Source organism: Kogia breviceps, chromosome 18 (genome assembly GCF_026419965.1).
Source record: "Kogia breviceps isolate mKogBre1 chromosome 18, mKogBre1 haplotype 1, whole genome shotgun sequence".
NCBI classification, from domain to species: domain Eukaryota; kingdom Metazoa; phylum Chordata; class Mammalia; order Artiodactyla; family Physeteridae; genus Kogia; species Kogia breviceps.
Window position 1 is genome coordinate 4,496,746 of NC_081327.1, and position 17,336 is coordinate 4,514,081.

A 17,336-nucleotide genomic window follows, 5' to 3' on the forward strand; every position below is an offset into this window, starting at 1 on the left:
CTTGTACCTGAAGATCAACGCTCTGAAACATAGAGAATGTATTTTGAAGAGCAACGTTTCAAATGTCATGAATGTTGTAAAAATTTTCATCAGCTACTATCCACACCTTTGTTGTAATGAGAGCATTCATACAGGTCAGAAACTAGAGAGATTTACTGAACATGGAAAGAATTTGATGAAACGATGCGTCCTGAGGTTTCACCAAAGAACTCATATTGGGAGGGAACTCTTACAAATGTAAGGATTCCCTTATGTTCGGTAAATTATTTGAATCAGGTAAATTTTTTGAGCAATTCTTACAACAGACGACATACCAGAGAATCCATACTAGGAATAAATGTCTTATTTGTCCAAGGTTAATGTGAGATACTGTATGCTGCAGAATCATTGCAAGTGACAATACATTAAAACGTATGACATGATGTTTATAGTACCAGAAGAAGGACATATGTAGAAGTATGCCAGTATCTCCTCTGTATAAATATGTAATTATTGGAGTTCTTTTGAGAAGACTACATTATATTTATACCTTTCAACCTGGAGTTTGAAGTCTTGATCTTACGCCTGCATTACAGGTCTTCCATGATGGTCTCTGGGAAGGAATCTGTAAAATGAGGGGTCCAATTTGATTAGCTGTGGGTCGGTCACATCCATGTTTCCTGAGAAAACAAGGACCTTGAATTGTCAAATTCAATATTGTTTGAATTATCAACAAGGGGGAACAAAAAATAATGTAAAACTGTGACATGATTTATCATGTTAATTCATGTGTCTTTTTTAAAAAAATTTTTTTGCGGTACGCGGGCCTCGCTGTCGTGGCCTCTCCCGTCGCAGAGCACAGGCTCTGGATGCGCAGGCTCAGCGGCCACGGCTCACGGGCCCAGCCGCTCCGCGGCACGTGGGATCCTCCTGGACCGGGGCACGAACCCGCGTCGCCTGCATCGGCAGGCAGACGCGCAACCACTGCACAGCCAGGGAAGCCCCATGTGTCTTTTTTAAATTAATTAATTAATTAATTAATTTTTGGCCGTGTTGGGTCTTCGTTTCTGTGCGAGGGCTTGTCTCCAGTTGCGGGGAGCGAGGGCCACTCACTGTCGCGGCCTCTCCCGTTGCGGAGCACAGGCTCCAGACGCGCAGGCTCAGTAGTTGTGGCTCACGGGCTTAGTTGCTCCGCGGCATGTAGGGATCTTCCCAGACTGGGGCTTGAACCTGTGTCCCCTGCCTTGGCAGGCAGATTCTTAACCACTGCGCCACCACGGAAGCCTCATGTGTCCTTTTGTAGATAGGTCATAGTGGGTTATAGGACAGAATGCTTTACTAACTGACCATGAATAGGTCAGGCAGGACATTAAGGGAATGAGATTTTCATGGGAGGAGAGTGACAGGTTAACAGGGACTGATTATGTGGTAGGCGGAATGCATGGGAAAATTTGGTCACTTCCTCCATTGCATGGGAATAGCTGTTGTATAGATCTATGATTAATGAAAAACTAGTCTTATTCTTCGAAATTAAAGGGAGAGCAGTTATCACAAGAGGAAAATTTAATCAAAAGTCCCAGAATTCTAGGGCTTCCCTGGTGGCACAGTGGTTAAGAATCCGCCTGCCGATGCAGGGGACATGGATTCGAGCCCTGGTCTGGGAAGATCCCACATGCTGTAGAGCAACTAAGCCCGTGCGCCACAACTACTGAGCCTGCGCTCTAGAGCCCATGAGCCACAATTACTGAAGCCCAAGTGCCCCAAGCCTGTGCCCCGCGATGGGAGGGGCCACCGCAATGGGACGCCCCGCACCCCAAAGAAGAACAGCCCCTGCTCGCTGCTAGAGAAAGTCCGCGGGCAGCAAGAAGACCCAACGCAGCCAAAGATAAATAAATTTATTTAAAAAGAATGATGAACTAGGTGTCACCAATGGTGCTGTCAAATCCTTTTACTTGCGTACTAGTTCTTGTTTATCGGAATCATGTAGGTGGTAGTTCACATGAAAGGGTGGGATTTCTTTGTGTCTTTGCAGTCCGTTAGTGATGTCTGTGGTCCCCATCATACGCTGGTTGGTTATAGAGTATTCAATAATAAAGCTGCTTTCTTTCCATTCTGCCTACGTGGAGGAAATTTCTGGGTCAGAAGATTGCGGTTTTGTTTGTCATTCTATTTCCCCAACACTGTTGATGTGGAAAAAAAGATTGTTTTTTGGATTACTTCTTGGATAATTGAGCTCGATTATTGTTTGCCATTTTAGATTCACTGCATTCTCAACAGGTCCTCATATGACATTACCTGAAGACATTCCAGCAGGTAGGTCTGCACTGGAAGCGTTTTAATGTCATACCCAGTTCATCCTCACGTGTGTTCTGTCTACATGCGCATGTGAAGAGAACACGCACAGTTCTCTTTCCCAGGTCACAGAAAATGCAAGACCCTTCACCACTTCAATAAAGAGCAGCTTACTTCTCATCAGCGTATTTCTTTGATGATGTGATACACTTCACATGCCTTAGTCCTCCAGTCTCAGACCCCAGGTGTTGTCCTTGACTATGGACCTGAGCAGAGTGTTGAATTTGGCCTCCCGCTTGCATGAGGAATAGAAACGGAAAAGCTGTTCTTTAGGGTGTGAGTATGAAATAGCTCCTACTAAGGGAGAGTTTCGTAACTGTCGTCCAAGTTCGTAAGAGTCACGTCCAGCTCTTATTTCCTTAAACTGCTTAAATTAATCCTTACAAGGAAATGTTCCTGGATCCAACCACCGCCCCACATCAACAACTTGGAGACCCAAGTTTCCAGGCCACCGAATCGCTTCCATCTCACAAGGCGGGCATGTAAGCAACCTGCTAGCAAAAACAGCTTTTTATTGAAATCGTTTACATCTTAAGAGGGAACATCTTAACTTCTGAAGTAACAGGCCTACAGAATTTTAAGCTTTTACCTTAAAACTGTTACAGATAGTCACTTAAAGTAAGTAGGTCAAGATGAGGTGAAACCCCTTCACCACCAACCCGCCCTCCTGGGTTCCTCGCGCTGACCTGGCCTCTCTCTTCGCCCCGCCCCACGCCGGTAGCGCCCCGCCCAGTTCCGCCCCCGGAAGTCCCGCCTCATCCCTTCGCACCCAGTTCGCTATTGAACCAGAATCGCGGTGAACGTCTCACTTTTAATTGTCAGTTTGTTGTTTCTAGTGTAAGACTATGCCGTGCGGTCCCCCTTATTCTGTCCTTAGGGATTTGGGAGAGACTATAGCACCGGGCCCTCGCACCCGAGTAAATCCGGACGTCGCTGTTACAGGTCGCGAATCTTTTCATTTAGGTTTGAAATCGCTCTGAGGCTCGTCCCTGCCCGTGGCTTTTCTGCTTTCGGTCCACGTAGACACCGACTTCCGCGACATTTTCCTGTTTAGAACCCTTTACTGTCTCCGATAGCGCCATGTCAAGTCCTCTTACGTGAGGTGGATTCGCGCCCCCCTCCCCCATCCTCGCCCTCTCGGCCCCTGGAGGGCAGCGGCGGACGCCCCGCTCCCGGACGGGCCGCGTCCTCTCCCCGGTCCTGGGATTCTGCAGAGCCCGCCCCTCTCCGGAGACCCCCTCCCTCTCTTCCAGCGCCTCTGTCCTCGCGTCTCCTCAGGCCGGTCCTTCTGCTTCGCAGGCCTCCCCTTCTTCCCCTCAGTCCGCGTAGGGGGAGGTGACCCGGGCCAGGCGTGTGACACCCAGTGTTCTTCCGTCCCAAATTCCAAATGGTCTCTTCCAGTAGCTGGGCATCTTGTTTATTCTCCATCCCTCTAAATATGTGGGGCAGGGGAATCAGGAGAAGCAGAGACACAGTGACTGAGAGAGAAGGAGAAAAACTGAGGAGAAAAGAATGAGGGCGAATCGAAGGGAACGTGAACGATGGCTGAGGCTCTTGAAGAGGAATAGTAACATAAAATAAATTTAGCCTTGAAAGTCTTGCACGGTGATAAAATATAGAAGTAATTAAAATAGGATCGGCGGGATTGGAGAGCAACATAGTGGGGGGGTCCTGGGATCATTGGCAGGAGGGGGATAACAGTGGCGCCTAGAGCCCGTGCTCCACCACTAGAGAAGCCACTGCAACGATAAGCGCACTCACCGCAACTAGAGAAAGCCCGTGAGCAGCAACGAAGAAACAATGCAGCGTGGCGGCGGAAGACAGAAGAGTTGGAACCTTGGCCTTCAGAGCAACATGGTGCCTGGAGAGGTAGAAGAAACAAAGATTTCAGGAGCAGAGGAAGAAACCAAGCAGGAAAGAAGCATAGCCATCTGGGGGTGCTAGAGAGTGGGGACAAAGGGAGCATAACAGGGATAGAAGGAGTGTAACCCAAGGGCAGAGAGGGCGCAGAGATGGGGGAAGAAAGAAAGAGGCACGAATATCCAGAGATTTAGGGTAATCAGAAAGGTTTTGGGAAAGAGCCATAAGAGGGGAAACAAGTTGCAGAGTGGACTGGACACATGGTGAGGGTCGGTATCGGAGGGCAAGAACGAGACAGTTTGGGATCTGGGACCTGGCAACCTTTGCTGCAGTGCTTACACCTGGATAAACATCTCCTGGAGCAACAGAATACAAAGAAAGTAGAAGGAACTAAAAATAACTGCGTGCGTGAGCAGTTGGGACAAATGATAAACAATATACAAAGAAACTAAAAACCCAATTGCCACTTTTGAGGTGTTGGGTGCAAAAACAGGATACTGTGCATGCACCCTGCACACCCCTCCAGCCTGACCCCTGGACCCACCCCTACCTCACTCCACATAAGGGACACACTTGCCCCCCGACCCTGGGAGCAAGCAAGGGATCCTGTTACTTGTTGCTGCATGAGTCCCAATAAAGCCTTGCCTGAATTTCTTGTCGGGACTCTTAGCAATTTCTGTTGATAAAGGAGCCCCCAAATCCTGCTCCGTAACGAGGACACCAGCAGAGTAGAGGGGAAGAAAAACAGAGACAAAACAGAAAAAGGGAGAAAGATAAAGAATGAAATGGAAACGCACAGTAGTGCAGGTCGTGTTGGGGGAAACTGGATCCAGGTGGATGGGGAATTGTGTCGACATGGATGATTAAGTCGTGATATGCTGATTTGTGGCTTTAGAGTACAGTAAATATAAAATGTGTTTGCTTAGGTTTACAGATGAGGATGACAATTGCAAAACTTTATAACATTTGTGCATTTAGTAATTATTTGTATCAGAAGATAACTTCATTATTTATTTATTTATTTACTTTTGGCTGCATTGTTTCTTCGTCGCTGCTCGCGGGCTTTCTCTAGTTGCGGTGAGTGCGCTTCTCATCGCAGTGGCTTCTCTTGTTGTGGAGCACGGGCTCTAGGCGCGCAGGCTTCAGTAGTTGCGGCACGCAGGCTCAGTAGTTGTGGTTCTGGGCTCTAGAGCACAGGCTCAGTAGTTGTGGCGAACGGGCTTAGCTGTTCCGCGGCGTGTGGGATCGTCCCGTACCAGGGCTGGAACCTGTGTCCCCTGCATTGGCAGGTGGATTCTTAACCACTGCACCACCAGGGAAGTCCCTAACTTCATTTTCATGTGGTATATCACACTGATTGATGTGCAGATATTGAAAAATCCTTGCATCCCTGGGTTAAATCCCACTTGATCGTGGTGTACGATCCTTTTAATGTATTGTTGGATTCGGTTTGCTAGTATTTTGTGGAGGATTTTTGCGTCTATGTTCATCAGTGATATTGGCTTGTAATTTTCTTTTTTTTGGTGGCATCTTTGTCTGGTTTCCGTATCAGGGTTATGGTGGCCTCATAGAATGAGTTTGGGAGTGTTCCTTCCTCTGCAATTTTTTCGAATAGTTTCAGAAGGATAGGTGTTAACTCTTCTCTAAGTGTTTGATAGAATTTGCCTGTGAAGCCATCAGATCCTGGACTTTTGTTTGCTGGAAGTTTTAAAATCACAGTTTCAATTTCAGTACTTGTGATTGGTGTCTTCATATTTACGATTTCTTCCTGGTTCAGACTGGGAAGATTGTACCTTTCCAGGAATTTGTCTATTGGCATATAGTTGCTTGTAGTAGTCTCTTATGATCCTTTGTATTTCTGAGATTATTTCTGATAATCTCTGTATTTTTAGAGATTATCGTACTAAGTGAAGTAAGTCAGAGAAAGACATATATCATTTGACTTATCATTTGTCATATCATGTGACAAATATATCACTTTTATGTGGAATCTAAAAAAATGATACAAATGAACTTATTTACAGGACAGAAGCAAACTCACAGACTTAGAAAACAAATTTATGGTTACCAAAGGGAAAAGGTTGGGTGTGGAGGGATATATTAGGAGTTTGGGATTAACATATATACACTGATATATATATAATAATTGGGGACTTCTCTGGTGGCGCAGTGCTTAAGAATCCACCTGCCAATGCAGGGGACATGGGTTCGAGCCCTGGTCCGGGAAGATCCCACATGCCGCGGAGCAGCTAAGCCCGTGCGCCACTGAGCTGCGCTCTAGAGCCCGTGAGCCACAACTACTGAAGCTCGCGCACCTAGAGTCCATGCTCTGCAACAAGAGAAGCCGCCGCAGTGAGAAGCCCACACGCCGCAACGAAGAGTAGACCCCGCTCGCGGCAGTTAGAGAAAGCCCACGCACAGCAACGAAGACCCAGCGCAGCAAAAAAAGAAAAAAAAAATATGTATAAAATAATCAACAGGGACTTATTGTATAGTACAGGGAACTTCTCAGTATTCTCTAATAACCTATATGGGAAAACAATCTGAAGTAGAATGGATATATGTATATATATAACTGAATCACTTTGGTGTACACCTGAAAGTAACACAACATGGTACATCAACTCTACTCCAATATAAGGTAAACATTAAATTTTTTTAAAAAAAGGAGAGAACATCGTTTTGTAATTGCTGTTCATCCAGGGAGGAGCGACTTCACTCAGACATTTGCGGATCACCCCCTTCCCTTTTCCCGGCATGGAGTAGAGGACAAGTTGGGTAAGAAATGACTGTCACCATCTGGGACCTCTTTAAATGAATATTCAAAGTGTTGTTTTTTTTGTACAGGCTTTACTTTTTCAACCTCATTTGTTTATATTTAATTGTTTAGAGCTTGAAATAAGTCAGTATATTCAATATCTACTTTTCTATAAATAATTATGAACTTCTGAAATAAGGTCTGGTGCCTTCTATAATCTACTCATTTATTCTTTTCTAAATATGTTATATTCTCAAGTATTTAAAACTTCGACACCAGAATTTTTAATGCCTTTTTTTTTTTTTTTTTTTTTTTTTTTTGCGGTACGCGGGCCTCTCACTGTCGTGGCCTCTCCCGTTGCGGAGCACAGGCTCCAGACGCGCTCTCAACCACTGCGCCACCAGGGAAGCCCTACACCAGAATTTTTAGATTAAAAATAATTCACAAGTTATTTCCCTTTAAATTTTTTTTGAGGTTTATTCGGTGTCTGTGTGTTCCTTCCTCTTTATCTTATCTCTTGGAAAAGTTCTTTGGTAAATAGTCAATAATTGTCTGTTTTGATGTGTACTTGGCAAAGATGTCAGTGATGTTTTATATTAACGTTCAAAATGAAGTTCAGCCAGTTAGCCTTATAGTTTGTTTTCTTCCTTTCTCTGTGATATGTTAAAATAGTGAGCTGTGAGATGATAGGAAGAGTTTTCCCTCAGGTCCCTCTTAACTGTTCTGTACAAATGATGAAGGATGGGCTGGATTGACTTGGAAGCTTCCAACAGAGCCCCTCTGTTCATGACGAAGAAGTTTGCTCAGAGCTCATTTCTAAGCTGACCCCTTACCATGGTTTCTGTACCAACAGCTATGCTTTTGCAGCGGCCACGCTGCACAGCTTTCAGGATCTCTGTTCCTTGACCAGGGATTGAACCCGAGCCAGGGCAGTGAAAGCCCAGAATCCTAACCACTAGGCCAACTGGAAACTCCCTGTATTTTTAAGTTATTTTAATGTGATTTTTCTGGAAAAGAAGAATTAAATGGTTGGTACCAGTGTGATCTGACCTTGAAAGAGAAGTTTCCGTTGTTCAGACTCATGATAGATGGTGTTTTAAATAGGATGAGCAATAAGGACAAACTCTGCCCACTTAACCCTTCGGGTGACCTTTTTAGAATTCAGTTACGCCTGATTCTGTTCACTCAACTCAGACTTTCTCATAACTGCCTCAGAGAGCCCACTCGTAACATGGAGGTGATCGACTCCACCAGAAATCCTTCATCTGAGCAACAGAGACCCTTGAAATGATTGGCCCAGTTGGGTGTGAGTTTGTGTGTGGCAGTGCCCAGTTGAATTTAGAGTTTTAATTTTAACTTATTTAATTTATTTAATTTATTTATGGCTGTGTTGGGTCTTTGTTGCTGTGCGCGGGCTTTCTCTAGTTGTGGTGAGCAGGGGCTACTCCTAGTTGCAGTGTGCAGGCTTCTCATTGCAGTGGCTTCTCTTGTTGTGGAGCATGGGCTCTAGGCACACGGGCTTCATCAGTTGTGGCATGTGGGCTCAGTAGTTGTGGCACACGGGCTTAGTTGCTCAGCAGCATGTGGGATCTTCCCGGACCAGGGCTCGAACCTGTGTCCCCTGCATTGTCAGGTGGATTCTTAACCACTGAGCCACCAGGGGAGCCCCTAATTTTAATTTTTAGTTCTTACACTCAGACCTCCACTGGCTACCGTTTGTCCGCTGGACAAAATCCTGACTCCTCACTGTGGCTACACAGCCCTGTGTCATCCTCAGGGCCCTGCCGGGGTCTCCAGCCTCATCCTGGGAGCTTAACCTTTTCTCATGGTTCACTGTGCCCTAGGCACATTCACCTTTTCTTTGTTCCCAAACACCAACACCTTTTCTGTCTCAGATCTTAGTTCCTGTTCTTACCTTCTCCCTTTAAGTCACCATGGGTTAGGCCCTTTGTACTTCTTCAGGTCTAGGCTCAGAGAGGTCTCCCCACCCACTCCTGATAATCTCTTGTCACACTAATGGTTTTATTGCCCCTACATCAGTCACCCTCTTGAGAAATGCCCTTCTCCATTGATTATTTGGAGTCTTTCCCATTTTTGCTTCACTGAAGAGCACACAGTTTTTCTCTTCTTCTGAGGATGGCTGCAACATCTCAAGGTTCAGCCTTTGGTCTCAAGGCGTTTGTGGCAAGGGATGTGTCAATTCTGGCTGGAGCACCTGGAATTGGGTTTATGGGTAGTTGTGTGTGCATTGCATGGTTTGAGGTGCCACCGTGTCTTAGCTCAGGTTCCCTGGGACATAGCTGCTGAGACTGAGGTTTCTGTGCATTGGTTTATTTGGGTATTTCATGGTTATACCTGGGGACGAATGAAGGCAGTGGATTTAGGCAGAGAAAAACATTTTTCTCCAGTGTTGTGAGAAGTATGGCCTGAGCTGAGCCCACAGGGATCTTTGGGTGCATGAGGATGGGTGTCTTGTCCTCAGGCTATTCATCTAGAGGGTTCCCTACAGCATCCACACCACAGGTGACTTCTGTTGGGTTTTTTGGATGGTGTAGAATCATTGTGCAATTGTTAGAGTAATACAGGGAAAATTTCAGTGATCGTGTTGTGAGTTATCTTTGGTATTTTTTAGTATTTTGGGTCCCAAATGAAGAAAGGTTTAGATGCACTGTGAAAGATACAAAAGAGAATTTGGAGTGTTTCCGTGGGAGATTTGGGGGCATCACTGGGGCATGTGCACCATTGGAAACATCTTTCTTTTATATATAGTGTTTTGGAGATGACAGTGTTTGATCTATGGTCATGGTGAAGGAAAATATATGTCGTTTTCCCTCAGGCGTGATTTATTAGAAGTAGAATGTTTTCTCGTATTTTATAGTAGGATGAGTCGATACAGATTTTATGGAGGCTGTGTTGGACCCCATGAGTTTGTAAGTTCATTTGAGTCCAGAAGGAAAATTATGAGTACTAAGCTTTGAATGGCGAAAGGTTTTCGTTAGGGATATTCTGCTAGGTATGTGTCTGTGGACACAACTTGAGATGGGCCATTAAATTGTCTGATGTAGTGAAAGATTTCTCCAAGAGTCAGAGGGCAAGTAGCACCACAGTGATCTGCAGTCCAGAGGCTCATCCTTGGGAAGCTGTAGCTGCTACTTTCTGGCTGCCAGACCAGTGCTGGTTCCTCTACTGTCCTCTCCCTACCTGTGTGAAAATACACACGCACACACACACATACACGCACACACAATACACAGAACAGGGAACCCTTGTGCTTTGTTGGTGGGAATGTAAGTGGTAGGGCTTTTATTGAAGACAGTATGGAGTTTCCTTAATAACATAAACATAGAACAGGCACACAGCCTATGACACCCACGTCTGGCTAGATAGCCAAATGAAATCAAATCAAATTATTATAGTGAGGTTAATATTTGTACTCCAATGAATATTATTGCATTATTCAAAACAGCCAAGATGTAGAAAGAACTAAAATGCCTGTTGGCAAATGAATGGATATTATGTCATTATGTCAGCCATAAATGATGACATTGTGACAAAAAAGAAAGGTATTTTATATGGAAACTAGAAATGTCAAACTCATAGAGCCATAGAGTATAAAGATTGTTAGAGTGTAAGTCCCAGAGAGATTCTGTTTCTAGTCCGCAGTCCTTCAAAGGATGAATATGCATCTTTCAGCCTTTTAGTTTGTCTTCTGCGGGTAGATCACATGGTTTCATCTTATAATCTCTGACCTACCAATCGTGTATTTTGTTTTGCTCTTGTACTGCTCTATCAAGTTGGGGAATGTATACTCTTCTTGATTTCATATTCTCCTAAGTTTGCATGATTTTGCCTCTGAAACTTGTTTTTAAAATACCTAGTCCTTGGGCTTCCCTGGTGGCGCAGTGGTTGAGAATCCGCCTGCCGATGTAGGAGACACGGGTTCGTGCCCTGGTCCGGGAAGATCCCACATGCCGCGGAGCAACTAAGCCCGTGAACCATGGCCGCTAGGCCTGCGCGTCCGGAGCCTGTGCTCCGCAACGGGAGAGGCCACAACAGTGAGAGGCCCGCATACCGCAAAAAAAAAAAAAAAAAAAACACCTAGTCCTAGGGTCTGAAATTTTATCCAGTTTCTCTGCTGTGATAAGCCACCCTTAGTTAATGCACAACTTCAGGTGGACTCTCCATCGTGTGGGTTTGCTGGGTAACAGAAATTTTTGATGTAGAACAGTTTCCCCCATATGTTGTAATATTTTCCTGCATCATACAAAGTCACCATTTCAAGCTATGTAGTTGAGTGGTCAGCATGTTCTAGGATATGGGACAGAAAGTATCAACAGAGCCTGGCTGATAAGTCTTTCCAAAGGGTTTTTTTCTGATTTTGAGGAATATCACAAACCATTTCTCAAGGGCAGTGACTCTTAGGATGTGTTTATCTATTCCTTCAAGAGACGCTATTGGGATTTACTAGGGTTTGGGTTGACTCTGTTGATTGCTTTGGGTAGTATTTACATCTAGAAAATATTGCCTGCCAATGAATGAACTTGGGATATCTTTGCATTGTGTCCTTTCTAATATTTTTCAGCTGTGTTTTTAGTTTACAGTGTACAAATCTTTCCCTTTAAATGTCAGCTTATTCCAAGTATTTTACTTATGTCTTTGATGTTATGGTTAATAGAGTTGTTTCTGAATTTCCTTGTTTTTTTTTTTTAAGGAGTGTTTTTTGTTGTTTTTTGTTTTTTGTGCCAAACAGCACTGCTTGAGGGATCTCAGTTTCCCGATCAGGGACTGAACCTGGACCACAGCAGTGAAAGCGCCAAATCCTAACTACTCGACCACCAGGGAACCAGGGAACTCCCCCTGAATTTCCTTCTTGATTGTTCATTTTTAATTTATAGAAACAATTGATTTTTTTTTTTTTTTTTTTTTTTTTGCGGTATGCGGGCCTCTCACTGCTGCGGCCTCTCCCGTTGCGGAGCACAGGCTCCGGACGCGCAGGCTCAGCGGCCATGGCTCACCGGCCCAGCCGCTCCGCGGCACGTGGGATCCTCCCGGACCGGGGCACGAACCCGTGTCTCCCGCATCGGCAGGCGGACTCTCAACCACTGCGCCACCAGGGAAGCCCGAAACAATTGATTTTTATTTGTTGATTTTATCTCTTACAATTTTTCTGAGTTCTTTCATTATTTCTAGCAGGTTTATTTTGCAGAACCTTCAGGGTTTTCTACATACTAGAACATGTTGTTTGTCAACACAGATAATTTTGCTTCCTTTTTCTATTTGGATACCTTTTATTTACTAATTTTTTCTGCCTATGTGTTCCTGCTAGACTTCCTAGTAATTTGTTTTTAGAAACAGTGAGAGCAGATATCCTTGTCTTGTTCCTCATCTTAGAGGAAAATCTGTTGAGTATGATGTTAACCATGGGCTGTTACTCTAAGTCCTTAATGTTGAGGAATTTTTGTCTATTTTTAGTTTATTGAGTGTTGTTATCATAAGACTGTTGACATTTGTCAACTGCTTTTTCTGCATCAGTAGAGATGATCACGTTGTCTTTTTCTTTCATTCTGTTAACATGCTGTTTTACATTGAACGATTTCCATATGTTGAACCATCCTTATATTTTAAAAATACATTCCCATTAGCCATGGTATATAATCGTGCTATTGTTAGGTATAATGTGTAGAGTTTTTTCATAGCTTCTTTATAGCATTTTGATGTATTCATGTTCTGTAGTAATATTCCCTATTTCATTTGAAATTAGTAGTTTTATTTGTGAACAGAGGAGGGACAAATTACTTGTGACAGAAGCTGCAGTATCATATATTGTAATAATTTCCAATTAATTATCACCCTGTGAGGTTATACATGTCTGCCCTTTGATATCAAGATTGGCTGCTTGACTTAGGCAACCCTTACTTCCCTTTGAGAGGATTGTACTTCCTGGCCCATTTATGCCTTTTGAGTTCCTGGGCCAATTTGGTGTGAGTAGAATGGCATGTTTCAACCTGAAATCAAAGCTTTCAGAGCTTTTATTTGCTTCATATAACCCTGTCTTCTCTCTACTGCAAGAATGGTCTTGGATAGACTGAAATTTTACCCGGAATGACAGAATCAAATTATTGAAAGAAGCAAGAGGTGAATAATGATTCATATAACATGAGGAAGCAATCAGTGTTTTTTGTTGTAAACCAATGAGAATTCAGGAATATTTGTTATCATAGCAAAATTTGTAGACAGTTAACTGGTGCACTTTCAATGACCTTTTCTTTTTCCATACCCATCTTAACCTCCCAAAGTCAAGGTTATAGGTGAGAACTCATTATCAAGGTTATAGGTGAGAACTCATTATCTCCAGTAATTACTCCACCTTTAACCCTTGGATTCACTTCCTAAATTATTACCCTTATTCCTTCTCATATATTGCCTCTTGCCATTAGAACATGCATTTACTCTTTTTTTAAAAAAATTTTATTTATTTATTTAGGCTGCGCCATATCTTAGTTGTGGCATTCAGGATCTTTGTTGTGGCACGCGGGATCTTTTAGTTATGGCATGCGGACTTCTTTTGTGTGTGTGTGTGTGTGTGTGTGTGTGTTAACGCGGGCCTCTCACTGCTGTGGCCTCTCCCGTTGCGGAGCACAGGCTCCGGACGCGCAGGCTCAGCGGCCATGGCTCACGGGCCCAGCCGCTCCGCGGCATGTGGGATCTTCCCGGACCAGGGCACGAACCCGTGTCCTCTGCATCGGCAGGCGGACTCCCAACCACCGCGCCACCAGGGAAGCCCATGCGGACTTCTTAGTTGCGGCATGCATGCGGGATCTAGTTCCCCAACCAGGGATGGAACCTGGCCCCCTGCATTGGGAGCTCAGAGCATTACCCACTGGACCACCAGGGAAGTCCTGCATTTACTCTCATTTATTTATTTATAACATCTTTATTGGAGTATAATTGCTTTACAATGGTGTGTTAGTTTCTGCTCTATAACAAAGTGAATCAGCTATATGTATATATATGTCCCCATATCCCCCCCTTCTTGCGTCTCCCTCCCACCCTCCCTATCCCACCCCTCTAGGTGGACACAAAGCACCAAGCTGATCTCTGTGTGCTATGTGGCTGCTTCCCACTAGCTAGCTATTTTACATTTGGTAGTGTATATATGTCCATGCCACTCTCTCACTTTGTCCCAGCTTACCCTTCCCCCTCCCTGTGTCCTCAAGTCCATTCTCTATGTCTGCGTTTTTATTCCTGTCCTGCCCCCAGGTTCTTCAGAACCTTTTTTTTTTTTTTTAGATTCCATATATACGTGTTAGCATATGGTATTTGTTTTTCTCTTTCTGACTTACTTCACTCTGTATGACAGACTCTAGGTCCATCCACCTCACTACAAATAACTCGATTTCATTTCTTTTTATGGCTGAGTAATATTCCATCGTATATATGTGCCACATCTTCTTTATCCATTCATCTGCCGATGGACGCTTAGGTTGCTTCCAAGTCCTGGCTGTTGTAAATAGAGCTGCAGTGAACATTGTGGTACGTGATGACTCTTTTTGAATTATGGTTTTCCCGGGGTATATGCCCAGGAGTGGGATTGCTGGGTCGTATGGTAGTTCTATTTGTAGTTTTTGAAGGAACCTCCATACTTATTTATTTCTATTGAAGTATAGCTGATGTACCATGTTGTGTTAGTTTCAGATGTACAGTAAAGTGATTCAGATATATATATTCTTTTTTGGATTCTAATCCATTATAGGATATTACAAGATATTGATTTTAGTTCCCTGTGCTGTACAGTAGGTATTTGGTTTTTGTCTATGTGATATATAGTGCTGTATATCTGTTAATTCCAAACTCTAATGTATTCCTCCCCCACTTTCCCCTTTGGTAATGATAAGTTTGTTTTCTGTGTTTTTGAGTTTATTTCTGTTTTGTAAATAAGTTCATTTGTATGGTATATTCATTTGTTTTTAATTCAATTGCAAATATATTACGTTCATTGTCTAACTACCCTTAAAGGACTTTGTGTTTTCAGTTATAAAACTTCCAACTGGTTTATCGTGATCAAATATTTGTAAATAATCTCACTGAAATTGCCCTATTTCGTGGTGCTGCTTTCATCTGAATGAGGAAGCCTCGGAACTGGATGAGCTCAGTTAAGACTAAATTTTGGTCTGAAGATATCCTCTAGGATTTTGTTCAGTTTATGGTTCATAGATTTCTGACTTGGTGATTTGGAGCAACGTATTTCAGCACTTAATGATTTCTCTTGTATGTGACAGGGAGAGTCACAACACAGGCATGAGTATGAAGCGTCCTTCAATGCCATCCAAAGTCATAAACGCTAAGGTTCCTGGGCAGGTTTGTTATTACCAGTATTAGTTTAAATTTTCTAATATTCCTTTATTCAAATATAACACATGTATTTATTATTTTTTGAATTTCGCTTGATGTCATATTACGGAGGGAAAATGTTAGACTTTACTTAAACTCTGTCACTTGAAAATAGCAAAGGTTACAGAGCTCCTTTTCTTCTTCTGTGCTAAAGGAAACAGCTTACTTAGCTAAGAACTACACCTCCCTGTCAATTTCAGTATGACTCATGAGAGCTCCCTTGTTTCCTTAGAAACCAGCCAGTGTCATCCTCAGTTGTCCTCAGTGATCACTGGGTAAAATGACCGTTACCATGATTTAATCAAAATTTAGTATGCTTTTCTCCTCTCCCGAGGTCACTATTTTAGACCGCTTTTGAGCATTGTAATTCAGAACAACAGCACTGCCTGAACATCTCCAAGTAGGAGACTTCAGTGTAAAACATCCACTGAGAACGTAGCCTCAGGCCACCTAATCATCCACTCTTCCTTATGGGGGCTTTCCTACCTTGTTGACCTCTCCGTGTAAAAGAAAACTGTTCATTGGTCTGACTTTTGAGGCGTTACAGATTTTTATGGTTGGAGTGTTCCCTAGATTGTAATAACTGTTTGGAATAAAATCTATCCTTACTTAAGTTTGACAGTGGTCAAAATTTCAGTCGTTCAATCTAGACTCAAAAATACATATATTTAAAAATTTTCTAGGACACGGTTTGAAAGCCTGCATATATATATTTCAAACTATATCTTTTCACCTTTTTTTTGGCGGTACGCGGGCCTCTCACTGTCGTGGCCTCTCTCGTTGCGGAGCACAGGCTCCGGACGCGCAGGCGCAGCGGCCATGGCTCACGGGCCCAGCCGCTCCGCGGCATGTGGGATCCTCCCAGACCGGGGCACGAACCCGTGTCCCCTGCATCGGCAGGCGGACTGTCAACCATTGTGCCACCAGGGAAGCCCCAAACTATATCTTTTTTATACATTCTTTTTTTTTTTTTTTTTTCCCGGTATGCGGGCCTCTCACTGTTGTGGCCTCTCCCGTTGCGGAGCACAGGCTCCAGACGCGCAGGCCCAGCGGCCATGGCTCACGGGCTTAGTTGCTCCGCGGCATGTGGGATCTTCCCGGACGGACCAGGGCACGAACCCGTGTCCCCTGCATCGGCAGGCGGACTCTCAACCACTGCGCCACCAGGGAAGCCCTTATACATTCTTGAATCGTTCATAATTTGCATTTGTTACGTTATGATATACAGGGTGACATATCAAAATCTTCCTTGATTTAGGAAATTTCCTTTTTTCTTGTGAATTTGTTCAGTTTGATGCCTTGTTAATTATATAAGCAATAAAACTCCCCATTCAAAAAAATGATTCATGACTTTCCCCTATAATTGGCTTCTCCTCTCCTGTTCTGTGTTTAATGAAATGTTCCACTGCCAACTCATTTCCTTGTGTGGAATCATGGAAATCCATGCTGAAATGTCTTTTTTGCCAACGTCGCTAGTGAGCAATATTGTATAATACAAAGTAATCTACCTAATAAAGTTCACAAAATTTATTTGAGTCACTGCATCTTTTAAAAATGTGAAGGACTTCCCTGGTGGTCCAGTGGTTAGGACTCCTCGCTTTCACTGCCATGGGCCTGAGTTCAATCCCTGGTCAGGGAACTAAGATCCTACAAGCCACACAGGGTGGCAAAAAAAAAAAAAAAAAAAAGTGATTTATCTTCTTGTATTCATATGTGTGCTATACCAGGACATTCTGCTCATCTTACCTGAAAATATTTAAAATACGCTAAGTTCCATATCTAAACATCATCATATTTCAATTTATTCCCATGTCTGTATGGATGAAATGTTTCACATGCACAGATGTGATAAAACACACACAGTAGTAGATGTTATCTAACAGATAGTGCCTTAAAAATATTGAGGGCCGAAATGAAGTTATTGCATATTTGATAATCTAGTTTTACTTTCTTAGGGTTCATATTAAAGAGAATATATCTCCTTACTAAATATCCT

The 17,336-nt window shown here is 43.5% G+C and overlaps 1 protein-coding gene across 2 annotated transcripts in view; it reads left to right on the forward strand.

The window, feature by feature from the left end:
• Nucleotides 1-17,336, forward strand: part of LOC131744559 (zinc finger protein 836-like) — a 383,402-nt gene that overhangs the window by 343,065 nt on the left and 23,001 nt on the right. The gene's annotated exons all lie outside the window — the stretch shown is intronic.